This window comes from Natator depressus, chromosome 3 (genome assembly GCF_965152275.1).
Source record: "Natator depressus isolate rNatDep1 chromosome 3, rNatDep2.hap1, whole genome shotgun sequence".
Classification (NCBI taxonomy): Eukaryota; Metazoa; Chordata; order Testudines; family Cheloniidae; genus Natator; species Natator depressus.
Window position 1 is genome coordinate 154,031,997 of NC_134236.1, and position 24,095 is coordinate 154,056,091.

Sequence of the window (24,095 nt, forward strand, 5' to 3'; positions counted from 1 at the left end):
GCTTTGAAAATATTCCTTAAAGCACCACTGATACTGCTTGGAGAACTTTGAAAAAAAACCGTGGTATTTAGGAGCAAATTTACTTGTGTGTCACACATTTTCTGACTCAAGCAGAAAGATCTTTGCATTAAAAATCCATAGTCAGCACAGCAACAGCATTCTGCAGCTAAAAGTCTTTTGATTACAGGAATTGCCCACAAACTGGGCCTGATTTTCAGCCGTGCTGCTCTTGTAGCTTCCATGGACTTTAAATGGAGGTGGAGACTCTCTACAACTCTGGAAAAAAATTCATACCTCAGGATTGCCCTCCCAACATTTCCATTAGTCCAACAGCATACACTTATGCTCTAGGGCCTTCTAGCAATCTCTCGAAGCAACTCCTATTGGCACACTTTCTTGCTTTGGAGCTCACTTGCTCTTGAAGTCATAATCCTTGACTTTTGATCTCAGCGTTTGCTTTGAATCAGTTATTTCTAAACCCCTTTGTCTATTCCTCTTACGATGCGGACGACGACAACGATGACTTCAACAAACAATAAAGCTGACCGAACCTTGCAGCCAAAGACAATGCTGTATCGAAGCAACATGTGTGAAATCTTGGCCCGCACGGAAGTCCCTGACACAGCTCCCATCAGCTTCCATGGGGCTAGGATATCACCCCATGGGTACAAGTTTTACACACCACTACCAATGAGGTCATCATGTTGTGTCATGATGTGGTACACCATGCAGCTTGCTGAACGATATTTGGGTTAAGATACAAGTGCCTTGAAACCAGTCCAGAAATGCTCATGGGTGTTAGCAAAGGGATAGCCGCTTTCTGAGTCTTCTGGTTTCAGAGCAGCAGCCATGTTAGTCTGTATCCGCAAAAAGAAAAGGAGTACTTGCGGCACCTTAGAGACTAACAAATTTATTTGAGCATAAGCTTTCATGAGCTACAGCTCACTTCATCGGATGCATGCAGTAGAAAATACAGTGGGGAGATTTTATATACACAGAGAACATGAAACAATGGGTGTTACCAAGACTTCTCCTGTTGCATCCCTCTAATGCCTCCTTTCTTTGGCAGGTGGCATAACGCAATAACCGGGATTTTCCAATTCCTAATATCGTATAAGCATAGGAAGCCAGTGAACTGTTAATTAACAATGCTCCTGTTTCTACGCAAACATCTGTAGACACTAGATATAAAAAGAGAGCCCTATCAGGCCATCTATTCCATTTCCCCAGTCTCTACTATTGCAAGATTTTTTCCTGAGGTACATTTTCTAATGATTTTTACCAATCTGCTTTGAAAGTCCCAAGCAATGGGGTTTCCACCAGCTCCCTTGGGAGACTATTCCCCAGCCTAATAAATCTCAGTGAGAAAATCTTTCCTGATGTTCAGCCTAAAGCTTGTGGTTTTGTCCCCTGGACTGTTCAGGGGAAACAAGAGAAAACCATGCCAGGTGCCTCAGCACAATTGTCTCTAATTAGAACTCTGTCTCCATTTTTTCTGGGAGGCATCAACACTTCTTCAAATAGCCCTATTATTAAGAGAATTGACACAGGCTTCTCCAAGGGGGCAGCTTGGGGGTTTTGACACCTGATTACAAAGGAGTCTAAAACAAGCCCCTGAGCTTGCTTGGATACATCAAGAGTGTTAGAGGTGACATTCGGTACCCCAAGGAAAGAAAGGGCAGCAGAGCCGATCCTTCTAACATGCACATGCTCAAGGTCAAGATGTGATGGTTAACACCATGTGTCTAATAGCAGGCCGGCTCCCCTGTGTGCATGCTTCATTTATTTCAAAGACCTTCAAGTCATCCAGAAGACATTACAGAACACAAGCTAAGAAATTCCCTCTTGGACCCTAGGAGAGCACATAGCATGACCCAGTCTTTCCTTGGTTTTGTACAATAGATAAACAGCTGAAGGTAAAAAATCCATTACAATCTACATACCACACAGACTATGCTGACAGCTTGTGCCACACGCTCTCAAACCACCTGATCAACATCCTCTACAGCAAACAGGGAAAGATTAAGAATGAGCTCTCAAAACTGGACACTCTCATAAAAAACCAACCTTCCACACAAACTTCCTCGTGGCTGGACTTTACAAAAACTAGACAAGCCATTTACAACAGACACTTTGCTTCTCTACAAAAGAAAAAGGACACTAAATTATCTAAACTACTACATGCCACAAGGGGCCACAACAGTGGTTCCCTTAACCCACCCAGCAAGATTGTTAATCTATCCAACTATACTCTTAGCCTAGCAGAAGAATCTGTCCTATCTCGGGGCCTCTCCTTCTGCCCCTCCACCCCCACGAACATGATACAGTTCTCTGGTGACCCAGAATCCTATTTTCTATGCCTCCGACTCAAGGAATATTTCCAGCACACCTCTGAACAACATACTAATCCACAGAGAGCTTCCTACCAAGACTACAAAAAGAAGGATTCTGGGTGGACTCCTCCTGAAGGTCGAAACAACAGATTGGATTTCTACATAGAGTGCTTCCGCCAACGTGCACGGGCTGAAATTGTGGAAAAGCAGCATCACTTGCCCCATAACCTCAGCCGTGCAGAACACAATGCCATCCACAGCCTCAGAAACAACTCTGACATCATAATCAAAAAGGCTGACAAAGGAGGTGCTGTCGTCATCATGAATAGGTCAGAATATGAATAAGAGGCTGCTAGGCAGCTCTCCAACACCACTTTCTACAAGCCATTATCCTCTGATCCCACTGAGGGTTGCCAAAAGAAACTACAGCATTTGCTCAAGAAACTCCCTGAAAAAGCACAAGAACAAATCCGCACAGACACACCCCTGGAACTCCGACCTGGGCTATTCTATCTGCTACCCAAGATCCGTAAACCTGGAAATCCTGGACACCCCATCATCTCAGGCATTGGCACCCTGACAGCAGGCTATGTAGACTCCCTCCTCAGGCCCTACGCTACCAGCACTCCCAGCTATCTTCGAGACACCACTGACTTCCTGAGGAAACTACAATCCATCGGTGCTCTTCCTGAAAACACCATCCTGGCCACCATGGATGTAGAAGCCCTCTACACCAACATTCCACACAAAGATGGACTACAAGCCGTCAGGAACAGTATCCCCGATAAGGTCATGGCAAACCTGGTGGCTGAACTTTGTGACTTTGTCCTCACCCACAACTATTTCACATTTGGGGACAATGTATACCTTTAAGTCAGCGGCACTGCTATGGGTACCTGCATGGCCCCACAGTATGCCAACATTTTTATGGCTGACTTAGAACAACGCTTCCTCAGCTCTCGTCCCCTAATGCCCCTACTCTACTTGCGCTACATTGATGACATCTTCATCATCTGGACCCGTGGAAAAGAAGCCCTTGAGGAATTCCACCAGCATTTCAACAATTTCCATCCCAACATCAACCTCAGCCTGGACCAGTCCACACAAGAGATCCACTTCCTGGACACTACAGTGCTAATAAGCGATGGTCACATAAACACCACCCTATACCGGAAACCTACTGACCGCTATTCCTACCTACATGCCTCCAGCTTTCACCCTGACCACACCACACGATCCATCGTCTACAACCGCATTTGCTCCAACCCCTCAGACAGAGACAAACACCTACAAGATCTCTATCAAGCATTCTTTCAACTACAATACCCACCTGCTGAAGTGAAGAAACAGATTGACAGAGCCAGAAGAGTACCCAGAAGTCACCTACTACAGGACAGGCCTAACAAAGAAAATAACAGAACGCCACTAGCCGTCACCTTCAGCCCCCAACTAAAACCTCTCCAACGCATCATCAAGGATCTACAACCTATCCTGAAGGACGACCCATCACTCTACAGATCTTGGGAGACAGGCCAGTCCTTGCCTACAGACAGCCCCCCAACCTGAAGCAAATACTCACCAGCAACCACACACCACACAACAGAACCACTAACCCAGGAACCTATCCGTTGCCAACTGTGTCCACATATCTATTCAGGGGACACCATCACAGGGCCTAATCACATCAGTCACACCATCAGAGGCTCGTTTACCTGCACATCTACCAATGTGATATACACCATCATGTGCCAGCAGTGCCCCTCTGCCATGTACATTGGTCAAACTGGACAGTCTCTACGTAAAAGAATAAATGGACACAAATCAGATGTCAAGAATTATAACGTTCAAAAACCAGTTGGAGAACACTTCAATCTCTCTGGTCACTCGATTACAGACCTAAAAGTGGCAATACTTCAAAAACAGACTCCAACGAGAGACTGCTGAATTGGAATTAATTTGCAAACTGGATACAATTAACTTTGGCTTGAATAGAGACTGGGAGTGGATGGGTCATTACACAAAGTAAAACTATCTCCCCCCACCTCCGTTCCTCAGACGTTCTTATTACCTGCTGGAAATGGCCCACCTTGATTATCACTACAAAAGGTTTCCCCCCTCCCCCAGCTCTCCTGCTGGTAATAGCTCACCTTAAGTGATCACTCTGGTTACAGTGTGTATGGTAACACCCATTGTTCCATGTTCTCTATGTATATAAATCTCCCCACTGTATTTTCCACTACATATATATATGTCTACTATTATTTTCACCTCTTATTTACATGTGAGTCTCATAACAGGAAGGGGGAAGAAAGGAAGGTTATAGTTAAGGCACAAAGCTGGAGGTCAGGAAACCTGTTATCCATTCACAACTTTGCCAGATTTTCTGGGTGACCTTGGGCAAGTCACTTTGCCACTCATCTTAATTAGTGGTACTGCCCCCTTCCCTGGAAGTTGAAAGGCTGAATTCATAAATGCTTGTAAAGTACTTTGAGGTCCTTGGATGGAAATTGCTAAAGAAACAAAGTACTTGGACCCAGATTTTTAAAGGTAATTTAGCCATTGCTGTGCTCAGTGTTGCAATGTGTAACCAATTTACAAGCCTAAGCCTCTTTGTCCAAAGGGATTTAGGTACCGTACTTAGAAGCAGGCCCAGGATGGTAAGTAAAGTAGGAGTTTATAGAGAAACAGTAACTAACAGCAGGTACGGAGTACAACTTCCATCTAAAAAGGAGTGAAGCCACATAAGGGCAAATTATCCACTCCAGCCAGAGACCCCGTTAATGCCAATAACCTCTCATGATCAATGATGCGGACAGAGCTGGTCAAATTAGTACTGGTATTTCACCCTAATCCACTGCCAGGAGGTTATTGACCAGTGCCACTGAAAGTGGTTTCTGCTTCTTGCCCAGGACAAAAAGTAGTAACTACTGCTTCCCCAATGCAGCCCCGTTCTGAACACCAGATTCAGAATGTGTCCAGCTATGAGTGGAGCCAAAACCCACCTGGGGCAGTCCCAGGGTCACCATGATATTCTGAGGCAAACCAGAAGAGTCAGCATCAACATGGGCACGGAAGTCAAGCTTTTGCGCCTTCAGTGCCCAAATGGGCTGCCCTGGGCAAATTGGAAAAAGTACAGGACGTAAAGTCACCCAGTGCAAGTAGTCATTTTGCTGTCACTAGTTAACCATCTGCTCTGCCTGTATGGTATTACTTGCATATCGCAACTCAAAAGGTTGCACTTCGCAGACTAATGAAATATTCCTGCCCTAAAACATTTACAACCTAAAGTGCAGAACACAGCAGGGGATGCCAACAAAGAAAGAAGATGGGAGCATGCACAGCTCTGTGTGTGTGTGTGTGTGTGTGTGTGTGTGTGTGTGAGAGAGACTGTTAAAGAGTTAAACAAACAATACTACCTCGCTCTTGTCAGTCAGTCAATCTCAAAGCACTTTCAAAGAACAACAGTATCATTACCCTCATTCTGCACATAAGGAAACTGAGGCACAGGGAGAGGAAACAACTTGCCCGTGGTCAATGAGTAGGCCCGTGACAGAGCCGGGTGTCGTCTGAGTCCCAGTGCAGTGCTCTTTCCCCTAAGAGACACTGCCTAGATGTTGTAACTTAAAAAAAAAAAACTCCCCAAAAAAATCCTTGCTCGAAAGATTTTTAAAACTAGACTGGAAAGAAAACCAGAAAGCATGCTGCCAGTTTCACTCCTGTGTTGGCCCAAGGAGATAAACCGAACAACACAATGGGACTTTTCCCATCTCTAGTTTGAATGACTAATTATAAAATTAATGGTTGCATTGTGAATTGCCAGTTACTCCCCAAAACTACTTCCCTTCCACCAGTCTTGTTAAGCCACAGAGAAAACTAAATAAATTCATGACAGACCCCAGGGATTCACAAATAGCTTGCTTTTATTGGTGGCATCAAGGATAAACCTTCTATATTTTGTGACCACTACTGTACTTGTTTCTCTTATGGACTGTATATACTAATCACAATGATTGCCTTAGAAGATTTATAGTTGCTTCTCATCTTTACTATAGTTATTAGCAGCCTTAAAAAAAATAATCAAGAAAACAAGTTAATACAATTTTGTTGGCTGCTTGCAGAGTCCAGAAAATTCAGAGCAGAGGGGTCAGAAACAGGAATTTTTCCACAGGCTGCAACTTTGTTTACCTGAATGTCGGAGGGGGAAGGGTGGCATGACACTCAATATATTTGTGTAATTAAGGGAATCATCAATGCAACTAATAGACAGTAAGGGACAAGACCCTGTTTTGGGTAACTGAGGCTGGAATGCACTCCACATCACTAGGGGTTGATTCTAATCCTCACAATTCAGAGGAGTGCCCGCAAATCTGAACTGGCCTCTGATGCGGAAATTTGATTGTGCTGCTGCTGCAGTTAAGGGAAGTTGTGCACTTGTATCAGATGGTGGAATTTAGCTCAGGGACTTAAACTTTTTTCCTTTGTATAGAAAGTGTACGTGAGAGCATGTATGTGGGAAAGAGATAAGCAACTAAACTGTAGCATGTAATTAGATGAATTTCACCTGTTTTCCTGATTGCAAGTTGTCCATAAAAATTTCCTGCTTTTCCTCAAATCAATTTAATGAGCAATTTTGACAAATAATTTTTTGGCCTGGCTGCCCCCAGAATTGTGTCTCCTTCGACTTTCCAAATTGGCCATTGAGCTGGTCAGCCAAACAGGTGAATGTATGTTATCCCCCTGATAGAGGAATGTAACACTGAACATTCTCCCCTGCATGCCTGGGGAATTCTGGGAGTATGCATTCCTCTCAATGGAGGCTGTGGTTAAAGGATAAAGTGTTTTTCCACCCAGTGGAAAAACTCTGTTTTACACACACACACACACACACACACACACACACACACGATAGTTCTATTGAAATTTATAGCACATCTTCCTCATCTTTTCAAGATCTTCAGAGCAAGTGTTTTACTTCCTATCACAGAAGCTGGTTTCAATTCTAAAGTACCTGTTTAACAGCATAGCTTCTTTTTCAAATTGATCAGTTAATCGTAGCGCTGGCCACCTTTTCCCATTTGAGGAAAGGTTTAAAGTGCAAATTTTCCTCCTTACTGCCAGTAAAATTTTTACTCTTCAGCAAAACTGGGTGAAATGTTTGGTCAAATAATAAATTCACCATAAAATGCAATTTCAGACTGAAGCTGTTTGTGAATTTGGGTTGAATTTGTCGTCTGAATTTAAAAAATAAATAAATAAATGGAAAATCCAAATGGATTTGTTTCAGCATTGAGATTATTTTTTTGTTTAAAAAAATAAACAAATCTAGCTAAATTTCTAAAAGGTAAAAAAAACCCAGACACTCAGCCATAATGAAATGAAAACCAAAACACACACCCACACACCCCCGCCTCCTTTTGGGTTAGATGAAACATTTACTATAATTTCAAATCCCTTTTTAGGAGGGGTTTTTTTCCCTCCCCCCATTTTGGCAAAAACCCAAACTGACACTTTTTAAAAATGAAACTTCCCCCACCCCAGATTTCCATTTGGCCACCAAACTGAAAAATCAGTTAGTTATTGACTCAGCTCTACGGATGAGTCAATATGGCAAGAGATCTACTCAAATATTCTGGTCCCTCTATCTGCGCTGAATTCCCAGCATCTTACAAGCAATGCACAGACAACCTGCAAAGACTGAATGCAGCAATTGTAGCAGTCTCTTAAGCAAGAGGATCTAGGTAACAATCTAACCAAACTATGGCTTCAGACCGACAAATATCACCTCTCTGCCAGTGCAAGAGGGCATCCTACAGTATGTTGTCAAGTACAATATCTAATGATCGTTTAAAGTGACTCAGAAGATGGGGCTCCCACCGCTTTCCTTTAGGCTGTTCCACAGCCGAATAGACTTTGATTTGGGAAGGGTTTTCTTCTGATTTTCAACTTAAAATTTATCTTGCTGATTTTCACCAACTCCCCTCCCTCCTTAGAGACCGGGGAAGTTAGAGGGACTACTGGATGGCCAGACAGAGGTATAAGGTTGGGCTGGAAAGAATAAAATAGCAGCCCAAAACTCTGATATTCAGGTTTCGGAACAGTGTGGGTTATTGTTTTAACATACTAGTGTCCTTCCTGTCCAGCTTGCTTTGTTCACAGCCTGTTTCAAAAGATTACTTCACACAGGTAGTCTTTGAAAACTGCTGCTTTCCCCCACATGATATTCCTAGTGTGACACTCTGTGTACTGAGACATAAAATGTCTGACCAATACTAACCACAATGTTCCAAAAGCAAAGTATTGGCATAGTCAGAGATGTACTTCAAAAGGCACAAGGGAGGGGACAAGAAGAGTAGGGAATTGCCTGCCCTTGGATGTCAGACAATCAAATATCATTCCATACTGAAGAAGAAGGGGGGGGGGAGAGAAAGAGAATAGCTAAAAAGCAACAGCTGCTCATAGACCTGAACAAGATCATTAGCGCTACAGTCACTTAACTTTCTTTGGCGCCTCAACACTCTGTCTCTCTCCACTTTATGCTATTTTCACCCTTCACTCCCCTCGTCTACAGTGAGCCCACTTGCTGTCTTTAGAGTGAAGTTAAACAGCTGTGGCAAAATTAATTTAGGGAAAATGACACCCGAACCACCATATTCTACCGCTCTCTCGCTGTGCTTTTTTACCATGCTCATCACCTTAGCACCCCCTTGGCAAGCTGCACCGAATGATCTCTCCACTTCCCCGCCCGGGTTCATGCATGTGCTGTAACTCCTTGCTCACCTCAAACAATTTGATTTTCATCCAAACGCTGAAGGGAATCTGCAATCACGAGCCAAAGCACATCTCGCACTCTGGACCTTTGGGTCAGAGATGCACCCAAAAGTCTAGATGCATAATCAATGCTTATCTGAACGCTAAGCATCTCTTTGGCCAAATCCATTCCTGGTGTAACCCACTGATGTCAATGGCACTGCACCAGAATGAATTTGACCCCGTTTTTTTTTTTTTTTGTCTGCAATGCAGGCTAGAGAGGGTCTTGAAAAAACTGAGTTGGAATCTCTTTTGCAAGATTTCTGGTACCACTAGTTAGAAAAACAGGCTGGGAGTAGCCATTAGTGTACCGTTTGAGCATTTCCAGCTCTAATCTTGGCTGGATCCCACAGACAGCCACAAAAAAAAATTGATTAAAAAAACACCCAAATTATTAACAAACACACAACGTGGTTTAATGGGTCTTATTTTATCTAAAACAGCTTGCTCATCACCATGTGTAATATTTTAAAAATCTGACTGCACTGAGAGGATCAGACTAAATAAAGCTATTTCACCCCAATTCTGCTGCATCACCTCATGAAATACTAATATACTGGCTTTGTTTGCCTCAGCAGTGAATGACATTGCCCCCCAGTGACTGGCTCAGAGAAACAAAGAAAGGATACTGTCGCTACTGATGGAACCCTGTGTCCTGGGAGTTGAGGGACAAGGGTTTTAGCTGTGGTTCCCCACAAATGTGTGCAATTTATAAAGCAATCATATTTGTGGGCTGTAACTCACGACTTTGCCGTGGTAAATCTCAGACATTTGCTCTAGAGCATAGTATTGTGGTGCTAGCAAAGAGCCAAACTCTGCAAGTGCTTCACGAGTGGAGTTCCAGCTGACTTGAGTGTAACTTCCTAGATGATCTGGTGGTCCCTTCTGGCTGTAAAACTCCATGACTGTGCAGAGTGCTTAGAGTGTCAGGCCCAATCTGACTGAAATACAGCTCCTGGGGGTTAGAAATGGCAGGCACTGGGGGTCATTTCTAATTACCCAGTTTGGAAAAGTGTGTCCTGATCATCCAAATGTAACCCTTCTGCCAGGCCAAGTTGATAGCAGCAAGGGCCAGGTTCAGTACACAGGGGTTCCCTCTCATCAAAGCAAATGCAAAACTGGCTCGAGCCCCCACCCAGTGACCTGGGAAAATCTTACACACCCCCTGGGCGCCTCAAAGAGGCAATACTTCCCCTCTCGCAAGCACAGAGTCTCGGTGTAGCAGAGAATCTTTACTAACATGAGGTAAACGACATCAGCATTAAATTGGGGAAACACCACAACTAGTGTTCATTAAGCAAACCATGAGCAAAGACCCACCCCAGCAAATTGGGCCACATCCTTTCCCTCGGGTTCTTGAGTCCCAGAACCCAAATGTCTCTTGAGTCCAGCAATCCACAAATCACCCGAAGTCCAAAAAGTCCAGCCCCAGAGTTCAAAAGTTCATCTGCAGAGTGTTACTCCCCAGTCTGGCTAAAAACGTGCCTGTGGGGGGGGGAAAGAAGTAAGGGGCACCTTATGTGACCTCAAGCTGACTGCCCCACAGGACTCCGCTCCGCTATCTCACGAACAGCTCCGCTCTGCACAGCTCGCCTCACCATCTCACGAACACTCCGCCAGCCTATCCACAAACAGCACCACTGCACTCTAGATCTTCCAGCTCCCCCCTACTTGACACAGTGCTCAGTGATTTCAGCTCATAGTAGGGGGAACCTTAGTGCTGGTGCACCATAAGGCCAAAATGAATTCAGCACAGTACCTGTAGCAAGACTCTTAATAGACCCAAAATTAGCTCTGACATTCCACAGCGGAGAGAGACAGAGGTGCAATTGGTGTTTCAGGCCCTCACAAAGGGGCCCACACCATCAGGTACTAATACCTGTCTCAAGCCTCTCTCAATTCACAGAGTTTTGGAACCCATGTCCCTTGCCTAGCGAGTGCTACTTAGTTGATGGTGAGTCCCTCCATCATAACAAAAGGCCAAGTACAGTTCCAAGCACAGTTCCCATAATCAGGGTAACAACAATTTATTCTTCCTGCCCCAATAACAGAGACACTGGCGATCCCACAACAGCCAAAGTGACCATTTGGGCAGTTATGGCCTCATTCTAGGCGGGGTGGGTGTGCCTATGCAAATGAGATCGGCCCCTGAAGTTCTTTTCCACAACTTGCCACACGTCACCACCAGATGTCAGGGTGGAGCTCATCCTGACTCTGCTTACACAAACAAGCCCCAGGTTTGCCAGGCTGAAACCAAACAGCATGTTAAGGTTCAGCAGTGTGAAGGAAGCATGAATGAACACAAAATTCTGTCAGGTAACCTGATTACCAGCTCCACCATACATGTGGTATGTGACCTTGGGAAGTTACTTAAACTTCTGGGCCTCCATTTCCCTACCCCCTAAAATGGAAATAGTGATACTGACCCACCCTTCCCCCCCAAAAAAAGGGATTTAGTGAGGATTAATTCACTAATATTTGCTAAGCACTTTGAGAGCCTTGAATAGCAGATGAATAGCCTTGAATAGGAGTGTGAAGCGTTATTATTACAATATGGTACTGGTGTCATGTCGCAACACTAGTCCAGAAAAGCCCTGCATGCTATGACGATTTTGGCTTGGGCAGTATAGTTTACAGCAGCTGGAGAAGCCATTGTTCTCCTTTTCCTTGGCTGAGAGGAATGAAATCACCTGTTTTGGATGATAAAAATGGTTGCTAGCACATTTAAAATGGGATAGCTTTGGGATTTATATTCCTTTTTCAAGTGCATGATAACGCACACCATGCGCCAGGCAACCTTTTTAATAATAGAGGCTGCTGAACTGCCATATGCAGTTCTTCCTGCACCTCAAGAATTTTCTCCAGCTGTCATCCCTTGTGTTTGCTTTCTGTATGTATCCACTCACACAGCGGCACCAACTGTTAAGCCTCGAGACTGCTCTTTGAAGTTCCTTGTTGATCATTCCCTCCACCTCAGTACTGCTAGATTTCAAAAGGCAGCACTCTACAGGGGTTAGGAATGACCATCACCAGCCTCACTTACTTTGACAGATGGGACCCAAACTCACAGCTAGGGTATAAAGCATTCATTACCGTTTCTCCTCATACCAGCAGCCCTGTGAGCCATAAAGCAACCTCAACAATATTTTTACAACTCTGAGAACTGGTTAAACTTCATATCCCCTCTGTGCATAACCATCCACAGGGAACAGACTCACTAGGGCAAGATGAACAACAGAGAGAATAAAACACAAATTCAACAAAGAAAGAGGAATCTCTTTGTATGGCTATGATACACCCCAAACCAGCATGGAGACTGTTCAGATCAGGGTTGAATTTCACCAGGAGTTCGGGGAAGAGTTTTGGCTATGTTCGATTATTAACAGAGCTGGTCCAAAACAGAATTTCAATCCTGTGGGATATTCCAGTATTTCAACATTTGTTCCAAAACAGGACCATTGAAATAGTGAAAATCATCACAGAACACAAGTTCAAAAACATTTAAATTTGGAAACATTTTTCAGTCAAAACAAAAACATTTTTTCAAACTTTTCCAATAAAAAAAAAGGTTAGGTGAAATTGACAGTCTCCAATTACTGTCAATTTTTATTTATTTATTTATTTTTAAACAAACACACAGCCACCCTACTTCATCAGGACAATTATTTGGTTGAAAAAAATGTTTTACCAGCTCTATTTATTAGGTAGTTATGTCCATCCTACTGCCAGCACACAATAGTTCCTTATAGTACATTCTATTTATTTCTATACACCTCTTCATTAATATCCAAGCACCTTGCAGACATTGATGTATTAATTCTTTACCTCACTGGAGTGTTGTGAGAATTATTATCCCCAGTTACAGATGGGAAATCTGGACACACAGCAAGTAAGCAACTTGCCCAAAGCTACACAGGAAGCATTTTGCAACACCAGAACATGAACCCAGGTGTGGTGTTTCAGGAGTCCCAGACAAATGCCTTATTCACAAAGCCATCTTTCTCTCTCTCTCGTTTTGTCCACCTGAAAATATCCCACAAGATATCATTGCCAGCTCTTCCCTTCAGAGATATTCCACAGTCTAACAGATCTCACTGTTAAGATACGTTGCCTGATGTATAGCCTTTTGCTTTATGTTTAATACTAGTCAAAGTCATTGATTTCAATCAATATTCATTATTAATTTAGCCTTTACTGTATCTGTATAGCAAATGATTTGTGATTCTATTCTGATTCAGTCATACATATCAACTGGTCATAATTATTTGTCAAATAGAAGTTAGAGAGAATTTTCAGCATGGTTCAAACGTGGGGGTAATGGTATAGACAACCTTTGTCAAGTGCTTTGAGAGCTACTAATGAAAAGTGTTATACAAGAGCTGGGTATTAATATTACTAGTCATGATTTGCTTTTCATTGTATGGAGTGGTTGGTCAACCAAATCAGAAGGTATATTGTTTCTGCTTCCTGACTGGATGGCTAATGCCTCTGAAGAGGGGAAAATAAACTACAAAATAAAGAAGTGATCGGTTCTGGAACAAATTTTCAGGCCAATAATCACTGGGCAAGAGAGTTCTTGAAGCTTTTAAGTTGCACAAATATTTTTGCAAATGGAGTTCAGTCATCTGGATGAAAAAATAAGATAAGGCTATGAATCACAGGGAACCAAACATGCTGCTTTTATTCACAAAATTACTCATGAGTTTTTTTGTTGTTTTTGTTTATTTGTAGGGCTGTTGATTAACCGCAGTTAACTCATGCAATTTACTTTAAAAAATTCATCACGATTAAAAAATGAATCACGATTAATCACAGTTTTAGTCGTACTGTTAAACAATACCAATTGAAATGTATTAAATATTTTGGGATATTTTTCTACATTTTCAAATATAATTATTTCAGTTACAACACAGAATATAAAGTGAGCACTGTACAATTCGTATTATTTTTATTACAAATATTTGCACTGTAAAATGATAAAAATAGTTTTCAATTCACCTCACACCATACTGTAGTGCAATCTCTACTGTGAAAGTGCAATTTTCAAATGTTGATTTTTTTGTGTGTGTTACATAACTGCACTCAAAAACAAAACAGTGCAACTCTTTAGAGCCTACAAGTCCACTTAGTCCTACTTCTTGTTCAGCCAATTGCTAAGACAAACAAGTTTATCTCATGTAACTGTAAACAATGCTGCCCACTTCTTATTTACAATGTCACCTAAAAGCAAGGTACTTACGTGCCAGATATGCTAAACATTCGTATGCCCCTTGGTGCTTTGGCCACCATTCCAGAGGACATGCTTCCATGCTGATGACACTCGTTAAAAAAAAATGCATTAAACAAACTTGTGACTGAACTCCTTGAGGGAGAATTTTATGTCTTCTGCTCTGTTTTACTAGCATTTTGCCATATATTTCGTGTTATAGCAGTCTTGGATAATGACCCAGCACATGTTGTTCATTTTAAGAACACTTTTACACTGCACATTTGACAAAATACAAAGGTACCCTGTGAAGAAAAGGTGAATAATTCTCTCTCGCTCCAACTGAGAATATAGCAACACTCAGACACCAGAGGTGTACCCCTAGAATATTGACATAGGTGCTGGAACTGCCGCACCCCCTGGTTTGAAGTGGTTTCCATTAAATACGGAGTTTACAGTTTGGTTTAAGGGCTCTCAGTACCCCTACTATAAAAATTGTTCCATCACCCCCTGCATATTGATATATTATTAGAATATAGTTAAGGAATGTTAAACGTATTTCATTTAAAAAATGAAAGTGCGTGATTACAGTTGGAGGAGTGATTCTGAAGAGGAGGTTGTGCGATGCTCTTCCAGAGCAACATTTTTTTTTCTTGGCTTGACCAGATTGCATTCACCAAATAAATAATAGCAACACTCAATTTAAGAGTCAAAAGCTAATTTTCCAAACTGCCAGCTCTGCAAACTCAGAATCTAGAAGAAAAAACCCATCACACTGTATTTCTCTTCTTCTCTATCACCACAACCTGTAATCAAGATTCTGCAAACAAAACAGTGCAACTTTGGACTTCCACACTGCGGAGTCCCTTCTGGAAACAATGTAACTCAGGAAAGAGACTTCTGGAGATGAATCTAAGTTTCCAGGACTCTAATTTTGCTGCAGAAACATGGCAATCGAATAGCTTTTTAAGTTGACTGTTCCCTAAGCAGACAATGCAAGTCATGTTTGGGAAGAACAGCTTGGCAGAAGAGTTCACTGGTTTTTAATATTACAGGTCAATAAACACAGACAGACAGACCTACTACACATACTAAAGTTGATTTTTTAAAACAGCCTCATTATTTATCTAATAAGGACTTTTATGAAATAATTTCAATTTTAGACCAGCAACAAGCCCATTGCAGTCCTATGCTAATGCAGCATGTGGTATTAAGAATGCAGTGAAAATATTTTCCCCAAACAAAGTTATTTTAATCGATGCTTTTAATCTCTCAGTTCATAAGGGCAAGAGAAACAGTGGGGTCTAGAGACTGGTGGACTGGAACTCAGGAGATCTGAGTGAATTCAGTTCTCAGCTCTGCCACCAAGCTAAGGCCCAATCTCTAATTGTGTTTGTACAGTGCCGAGCACAATTGCTACCCCCTCCTCCCCAGTATCAGGTAGATCACTAAGGTGCAAACTGCAATACAAAAAATCATATTACACTACCAGAATGTGTCATGTGATAGGATCTGACCAGTGAGCACCATTGGGATGAATGCAGCAGCCATTTTGACTGGAGTGATAATGGTTTGGGGTTTATTTATTTAAGTCTTCGAATTGAGCTAGTAATTGTTACCTTAGCGGTTTCATTTTGCAGTAGGGAACTGAGGGAGGGTGAAATTGACCATTGTGTGGAAAGCCACCATAAGGCCTCATGCACCACTTTAGCTCTGTTTTGAGGGCACAGGACAGGCAGAACTCATGCTGGCCCTCTGCATTGTTGTGAATTTCATTTTTCGAGATCCTGTGGTATTAGTGGAAGGGCATCCTCTGGCAGTTTCCACGGTCAGACTCCTGGGACCTTGTTATGCCATTTGCAGAATTAGGCAAGAGAAGGATTATCTGTATATATTTTTAAAAGTGCAGCACTTATAAGCCTATCAACGCCACTCTGTAGGAAAAGTATAGACACAAGATACTGTATATATGGGCCTGTCATGTTTTAAAGGACCTGTCTCATGTTAACCTGGCAACAGGGTTCCAGGTTTTACAGGGATTGAAGTCTCTTTTTATTATTATTATTATTGTTATTGTTATTAACTGGTGACTCATCCGAGTCCTGATGATAAAAAAACCCTTTATATTCGGAGAAGGGAAATGAAATGAATGGGCTTATTTATTTATTTACTGATTCAGAAAGGTGAAGGAAAGATGGAAAGGCTGGAAATAAAGGGGAACACACAAAGGGCTTGAATATATTTGTCATATTCGTATACAAACTTAAACAGAAGCAACAAATAAAACAACCCACAACGGCTCAGGCGGGGATGAGCTACACACACAAGAGTACAACTGAAAAAAAAAAAAAGAAAAGAAAAAGTGAGGTCCTAGGCCCTTCTTTATTTTAGCCAGGTGCTCAGACTATAGCGATAAGGGCCATATAACTAACTTTCTTCCCCCATCCTATCAAATTTCCTTCTTGGTCCCTCCCCCAATCCCTGTCACATCTCTAACCTGTGCTTGATCCTCCTGCTTTTCTGACCAGCTACCAGTCTGGCCTTCTCTTTGCCAGAGCATTCATGTCACCACAGCTCCACTGTGACTACTGACACATGCCTGGCTCATTACAAAGGCCCTGGCCCTGCAAGGAGCCATATATCTCCTGAGACATCCTAGCAGCACCTTCAACTCCCACTGACTTGAAGGCAACCAGCACCTTGTAGGATGAGATCCAAGAGAGACTACAGAGCACCAGATTACACTTGTCTTGGTGGTGGTGGGGAGGGGGGAAAATCACCTCTCGGAGAGAGCTGTGGCCATGTTCTGCAGCAGCTGAAGCTTCCGAGTGGTCATCAGGCTCATCCTGAAGATGGCCACACTGGAGTAATCTAACCTACAGGCAAGGAACAGAAGATCTGTCTGCTGTGGCCAGGCCCCTCACATCCAAAAGGAAAGGTTGCCTTGTGCCTGACAAGTGTAGCTGAACACAAGTGCTCATGGTTCCTGCTGCTACTTGGGCACGTGAGATTATAAAATACCTACGTACACCACAGTGGTTTTTCCTCGAGCACTGAGATTTTTGGAGCAATAAGTGCAGGATATTTGGGTCAGAGGGAGCCTGCAAAACCCAACTATCCTAAGGAGGATTTCACTTCCTCAAGAAACGCTGGACCCTTTTTTTTTTTCCCTTTTCTTTTTTTAAACTGAACACTTCTAGCACAGATAAATCACCTGACCTGACTGGTGGGAGAAAGTGCAGGCCGAACTTTCAGAGCAAGGAATCAGTGTTGTACTGTAATTTAAAAACCAATATACAGTAAATATCAGGCAGCAGCAATGTTCACTTATATCTGAGATAACTCTCACAAAATGCCAGCCAACAGTCAGTTTAGGAGATCTATCAAATCATCTCCACCCAAGTAACTTATGCTCTGTCAATATGGTTTTTTTCTGTGTGTCTTTTTGATACATGTGTTTAAAGTATAGAATGTGCAGAACTGTCTGATCATCAGGCATAGAAACCTACTCCCAGTAATATGCATGGAGGGAATGGGATCAAATGTTTATTAAAATGACTGGGAAGGTTTTGTTTTTATCTCTGAGGAGGCAGATGTTTGTTATGGGTTGTTTTCAAACCAGATAGAGCACATTGAAAGAACCATGACACAGGATTTCTCAGTTTCTCCCTTTGCCACTTAATTGCTCCTTGTTTGCATTCAGCACCAGAAGGACTTTTACTGGATCCCTTATTAAATCTACATGTTGACAGCTAAAATCACTTATGGTGCAAAGAGTATCTCCTCCCCAACACACACAGATGCCATCCACCCACTAATACCAGAGCCCACCTCTTCCTTGGCCACAGATGGCTATGTTTGAAGTTATCACCCTATTTCCCTTTCCTCATTCCCATCATCAGGCAGCCACAAAGGGAGGATTGTTATTTCTGCTTGGTATGTTGTTTACTTAACCTCATCTGACAAGCATGGCTAGAGAACAGCTAAGGAATCTGCATATCTGATGCCATTTTGGACTCTCTCCTATCAGAGGAGATGAATTTAAGTTATAACAGAAGGAGTGAAAGATCAGATCACTCTCTCACCTATTTCCTATAGTTCGGCCATTTCTCAGATGGCCACTTCTCCAATACCTCTCACACCAGTCCACATGGTGTGTGATCTTATTGCTGCTTTTAGAAATTTATCCTTTACCTAACAGTGTGAGAATCAAAGGGCTCACACAAGTTCTTTAGAATCATCCAAATGAAGCATTGCAAGATCTCGCCACAGCTTTGTACATAAAGAGACCATATTCATCTCTATATAACTCCAGTGGCTCCAAGGGAAAGATTTGGCCCAATATTATCCTGCAATGAGCTTTCACATACTTTTTTAAAGTGGCTTTTCAGCACAACAAAAAACAACTGAAATGCAGGAGAAGCTATAAGCCATCATTTACTTTCTACTCACCTCATCCTTAATCCTGCTTTTCCGACTTGTTAGACACTATACTGACATGGACTGGAATGCACCAGTCCAGCCTCTTATGTTGTAACCAACCAGAATCCAAGCCTCTGGATTGGACTGCTATTCCAGGGTCTCTCTCATTATCTTACCCCTGCCCATCACAGCTACTATGACAGCACAACACCTGCTGGTAGGATTAGAGGTCTGCTCAGAGGAGTCATGACCAGAGGCCTTTTAAACACCATATTATAGACCTTATTGTACCCATAGTTACCACATCCAGAATCCCAGCATCCATACCAGCCGCCCCTTTAGCAGGCCTATTGGCACTTAGCAGGCACATCCAATTATGGCATTAGCTTTTGTGAGCTGAAGCAAGAATTCTGAAGGAAGACTTCCAGAGCCACTGACACCTCACAGAAAACTTTGGCAAGACAATTCTGCTTTAAGTGCCTGATCCTGTGAAGTGCCAAGCACCCCCCACTCACTTTCTAAAGTCAATGGCAGCAGACTGACCATTGTATCGGACTTTTCTGTATGTCTCTTCTCTTCTGTTTTTAACAGATATTTTGTATGGGGAGATGCTGTTTGCTTGGCACAGGTTCATTTGTTGCGTCTACTACTCACTTCCCGACCTGAAGACAAAACCCTCTGTTTCTGACAGTTCGTTGCAGTGGAGATGAGGGTGTTGTCATAAACATTCAGGTGGGAAATAAGGTAGCAGGAAGAGATTGGATTCTGAAGTAGTGTTTTTAAAATCCCATTTCCATGCAGACGGGGGAGGGAAAGATGCTCCTGAAGAAATAAAGATGTCTCTAAAGGACATATTTTTCAGTTTTCTGTGCAGCCTCATTGTGGGCCTTTTAATGACATGTTTACATCTGCTAGTTTCACACAGGGCTCTGGCAACCTTCCAGACAGAAGGTAATTTGGGTTATTAGAATCAGAAGAACCTACTACAATCCCCCTCCACGCAATGTGGAGGCGGACTATATGGGAAAGTGACAGCTGGTGCAAGAATAAGTATTTTGTCACACTGAGGTTGACTTGATTTTTTTATTTATTATTATTACAGGGCCTTGTGCTGCTAGCCCACCCTGTTTCCGAGAAAGCTAGCATTGTACGGATCAGCACCTTGCCATTATTGATATATCTGGGCCATGCAGATATAAATTCAGACAATTTAGTGGGAACCTTGGTCATGATAATCACAGAATCATAGGACTGGAAGGGACCTCAAGAGGTCATCTAGTCCAGTCCCCTGCACTCAAGGCAGGACTAAGTATTATCTAGACCATCCCTGACAGGTGTTTGTCTAACCTGCTCTTGAAAACCTCCAATGATGGAGATTCCACAAGCTCCCCAGGCAATTTATTCTAGTGCTTAACCACCCTGACAATTAGGAATTTTTTCCTAATGTCCAACCTAAACCGCCCTTGACACAATTTAAGCCCATTGCTTCTTGTCCTATCCGCCAAGATTAAGGAGAACAATTTTCTCCCTCCTTCTAACAAACTTTTATGTACTTGAAACCTGTTATGTCCCCTCTGAGTCTTCTCTTCTCCAGACTAAACGTCCCCATTTTTAAAATCTTCCCTCATAGGTCACATTTTCTAGACCTTTAATCATTTTTGTTGCTCTTCTCTGGACTTTTTCCAATTTGCCCACATCTTTCCTGAAAGGTGGTGCCCAGAACTGAACACAATACTCCAGTTGAGTTTAAAAGATAAATCAAACCTCAGAGGGCTCAGGGAAGAGGTAATGAGATACAGTAATTGGCCTGTTGGTTTTAGGTCACTGGTTCAAGCTGATAGGCATGGTTAGAAATTGCTACTGTCTGAGGGTTTCTTGGTAGCCTTTGTGAGATGTGTTGCTGCTTCTCAGTTTAGCTCCTAGTGAACAGGTGTCCACAACACACACACACACACACACATACAAAAAAGCCACCCTACTGAAACAAATGTAAATGAGTGACATCCTTGGAGTCTCAGCAGAGATCCCAAAATGTGGACTGAATAAGGAATGAATCGTCTTTCTAACCCTATATGTGATCTTTGTAGGTCAGGTCTGACCCAGTAAGGGAGGAGATTGCACTGCCACATTGTACCTTTTGGGTGGATAAATGGCAGAATTTAGTCTCCAGGGCTGTCGATCTGGTACTTTTCTCAACATTAATTCACTTTAAAGATATATTTAAAAAAAAATCCCCACCTATGCCTCCTTAAAACTTGATTATTTGAGTCAGCTTCTCAGGGCAGCTTCTCCACACATGGAGGCATATGGTCTTTGTATAAATACAAAATTCATTGTGAAGCACATCTTTCTTTTTGTCACACTCCCCAAAAGGGACCTCCCCCTGCAGCATTTCAAACTTCAGTCAACAAACAGACAGCGCTTTGCAAAAGGACAGAGTGACATGACTTGTAAGGTATTGTCAAAGAGCTGTCAGCTCTGATCCCATCTCCGAAGAGCAGGGAAAACGGATGCTGCTGCAGCAATGCTAAATGCGCTGTTTATATTTCCCATACGGGGGAAACTAAATGATTAGACTCCATATTTGAATTTGGACAAGAATCACAAATGCTCTGAACAGTGGAAGAGGGTGAGGGCAAAAGCAACAAATAGAGGCTTGGAGGGTTGACTCTATTGCTCTCTGCACTGGATACACTGGCATATTAAGCAGCACCTAGCTAGACTGTACAGCATTAAGATGCAACAGAAAATAGTTGTACTACAGAGGAGAGAATAACATAGGGTACATGAATTATATTTCATACAGACGATGCAGATTCTTGCTCATCTGAAGCTTTCTATATTAATCCAGTTTACAGAGAGTCTCCTCCTCCACCCCACTCCCGCCCCCCCAAGCTCCATCCCCATTGCAATACTTCTCTTCCCAAAAACTGCTGGCTAATTTGGATGAGGTTTGGAGCCTCCTTTGCTTTACACAATTGTGATGAAGCTGGCTAAAAACAGAGAGTGTGCAAATGGCACAGACCACCTACGTGGCAGTTTGTAAACACTGCAAACTAATCACCCAAACAGTGAGAACAGTGAAACTGTAACAAGCCCAAGACACAATGAGAGTAAGAGTAATTACCAGCCTCTCCCTCCTTCTCCGTCCCCTCAAGTCTTCATTATAGTGTTCTCTGCATATAATGGTCTCCACTGGAAAGTCAACACCTACTGCACAGAGGTATTTGAGATGGCATGGTTTCCCCCTAGGGATAGGAAATAACTGTGGTAATTGTGTGGTACCTGCTGGCAAGTGTTGACTTTGCAGTGGTGACTAGTCTACAAAGAATTAACTTTATAATACAGTAATCAATGCATTTGTTTGGAACTGCACCAAATCTTAAGCTACTAATATTATGTCTTCCAGAGCTTGTCTCCTCTTTGAGTATAGTGCAAAGTTACCTTCTCTATTAATATCCACAATAAAGTATGGAAAATAACTCCACCAGTCCTGGTGCCTCCTTGGCACCTCCCTGGAAAAGAGGGGAGATGAGTCCCTGCCCAAAGTGATTCTTACTGCAAAACCAATGTTCTTTGTTTGTTTTGGGTGTGGAGTAGTTGGGATTGTCACGGAGTTCCAGAATTCTACAGTACACTAGCTTTCCAGTTCTCATTTAAAAAAAAATATATATGTATTTCAGTGTGTCCAGTCTTTCTGTTTGAACTTGCTGGCCACATGGCTGATCTCCACTTTTTGTTTTTAAATTCTAGCATGACAGTTAGTTGTATTACGTATGTGTGTGTTTGATATTACTCCACCGTATCACTTACATGCCCCCCCAAATGCCCAGCTTGTCAGATATTTGACTTCCTGCAAGAACTGGCAACATCAGACTGACATGACAAGGCATATACCTGCCAAAGTACCCATCCCCCACCTGTCCACCTTGCCAGTCTTGGATGCCCGGCAACAACAGCCTCACCCTTACCACCAACCTTTGTGAGACAAGACACTGAACCTGGTTCCAGCTTCCCTCCTCCACCCCTCCTCTTCTCCCCCATCTGTTCCTTTACCTTTCATTTCTTCCTAAAACATCTGCCAAGGTCCCTGTTCTTGTACTCTAGGTTTTTATACACAGAGTTGATCTGTCCAGCAAAGTTCTTCCTTAGCTTTACAGGATATTATTATTCCTCCAGGAAGTGTAAGTGAGTCACATCTTACTCTATTTTTCAGTTTTGCCTCTAATCCAAACCAAATTATTCTTCTTCCCTCCAAACCTCTTTCAATCTGATCACGTCAGAGATTTTTTTTAAAAAAATACCAACAACACTAAAAAAAATTCCTTTGGACTCTTTTCATACCAAGAGGGAAGCAGAAACCAAACTAAGGTTCATTTTGCTACAGAAATGTTATCTACACTAATAATAAAGTTATATATTTATCTAATGCCTTTAAAAATCCATCACAGAAGGGTTCCCTAACAGAGATATGAATGTGTATCTATATAGCTGTATAAACAACCTAGCACTTACCTTTGAGAAGTAACATTTATCCCTGGTTCGGTACAATAATTTCAGACAGGCACTTAGACCGTCTTTCTATGCCACGCATCCTTTTTCAAAAGGAGATAATATCAGACAAAATCCTAGGTTGATCTCCAGCTTCCCAAATCGCAGACTAGCATTGCTGGCAGATGGAACCTGATTCAGTGAAGTCCAAGTGAGTGAATCCCTGAGACTCCTATTCAGTAAAATCCAAAGCGTGCGCACACACACACACACACACACACACACACACAGAGAAGTGAATAACTTGCTCTTTTTCTTGCTTGATTTAAAAACCCCAGTCTTGGACGGCTAAGCAGCCTGCAGGCTTTTCAAGGATTTTGATCCCAGTGCATCCAGAAGAACCACATGCATTTTGGCATTGCAAGTCTTCACGTTCATATTAGCAAGCTCATCTTGTATGTGTGTGTGGGGGGGGGCAGGCACGGACGGGATGAGCGAGAGGGATACACACACGCACACACACGCAGAGCTGGAAAAAGGAAAAACAGCAAACTGGAGTGATCTCACAAAGTGCTCTAGATGGCAGAGCCTGCAAAGCTTGTAAAACAAGCAGTGGGGGAAAAAAAAATCTACACATACCACCCCCCTAGCAAGCAGCTTCAGGAATTCTTCTTACCTCTTCTGCAGATGTAACATACAGCAAGTGCTTTATGCTGCATAGGAACCCTGGCAGACACAAGTCAATATGCTCTCACTACTTCTGAAATAACAAAACGTCCAAAGGGAAAAATAGATGCTAAAAATAAGCTACTCAAAAATAAAAGTGTATTGGATGG

At 42.5% G+C, this 24,095-nt stretch overlaps 1 protein-coding gene across 1 annotated transcript in view; it reads right to left on the reverse strand.

Moving 5' to 3' along the window:
- Positions 1-23,811, reverse strand: part of LRFN2 (leucine rich repeat and fibronectin type III domain containing 2) — a 222,344-nt gene extending 198,533 nt beyond the window's left edge. The window contains exon 1 of the mRNA XM_074949121.1: positions 23,284-23,811. The gene's annotated coding sequence lies outside the window, so the exon portion shown is untranslated. The remainder of the gene's footprint in view (positions 1-23,283) is intronic.
- Positions 23,812-24,095: the final 284 nt, after the last annotated feature.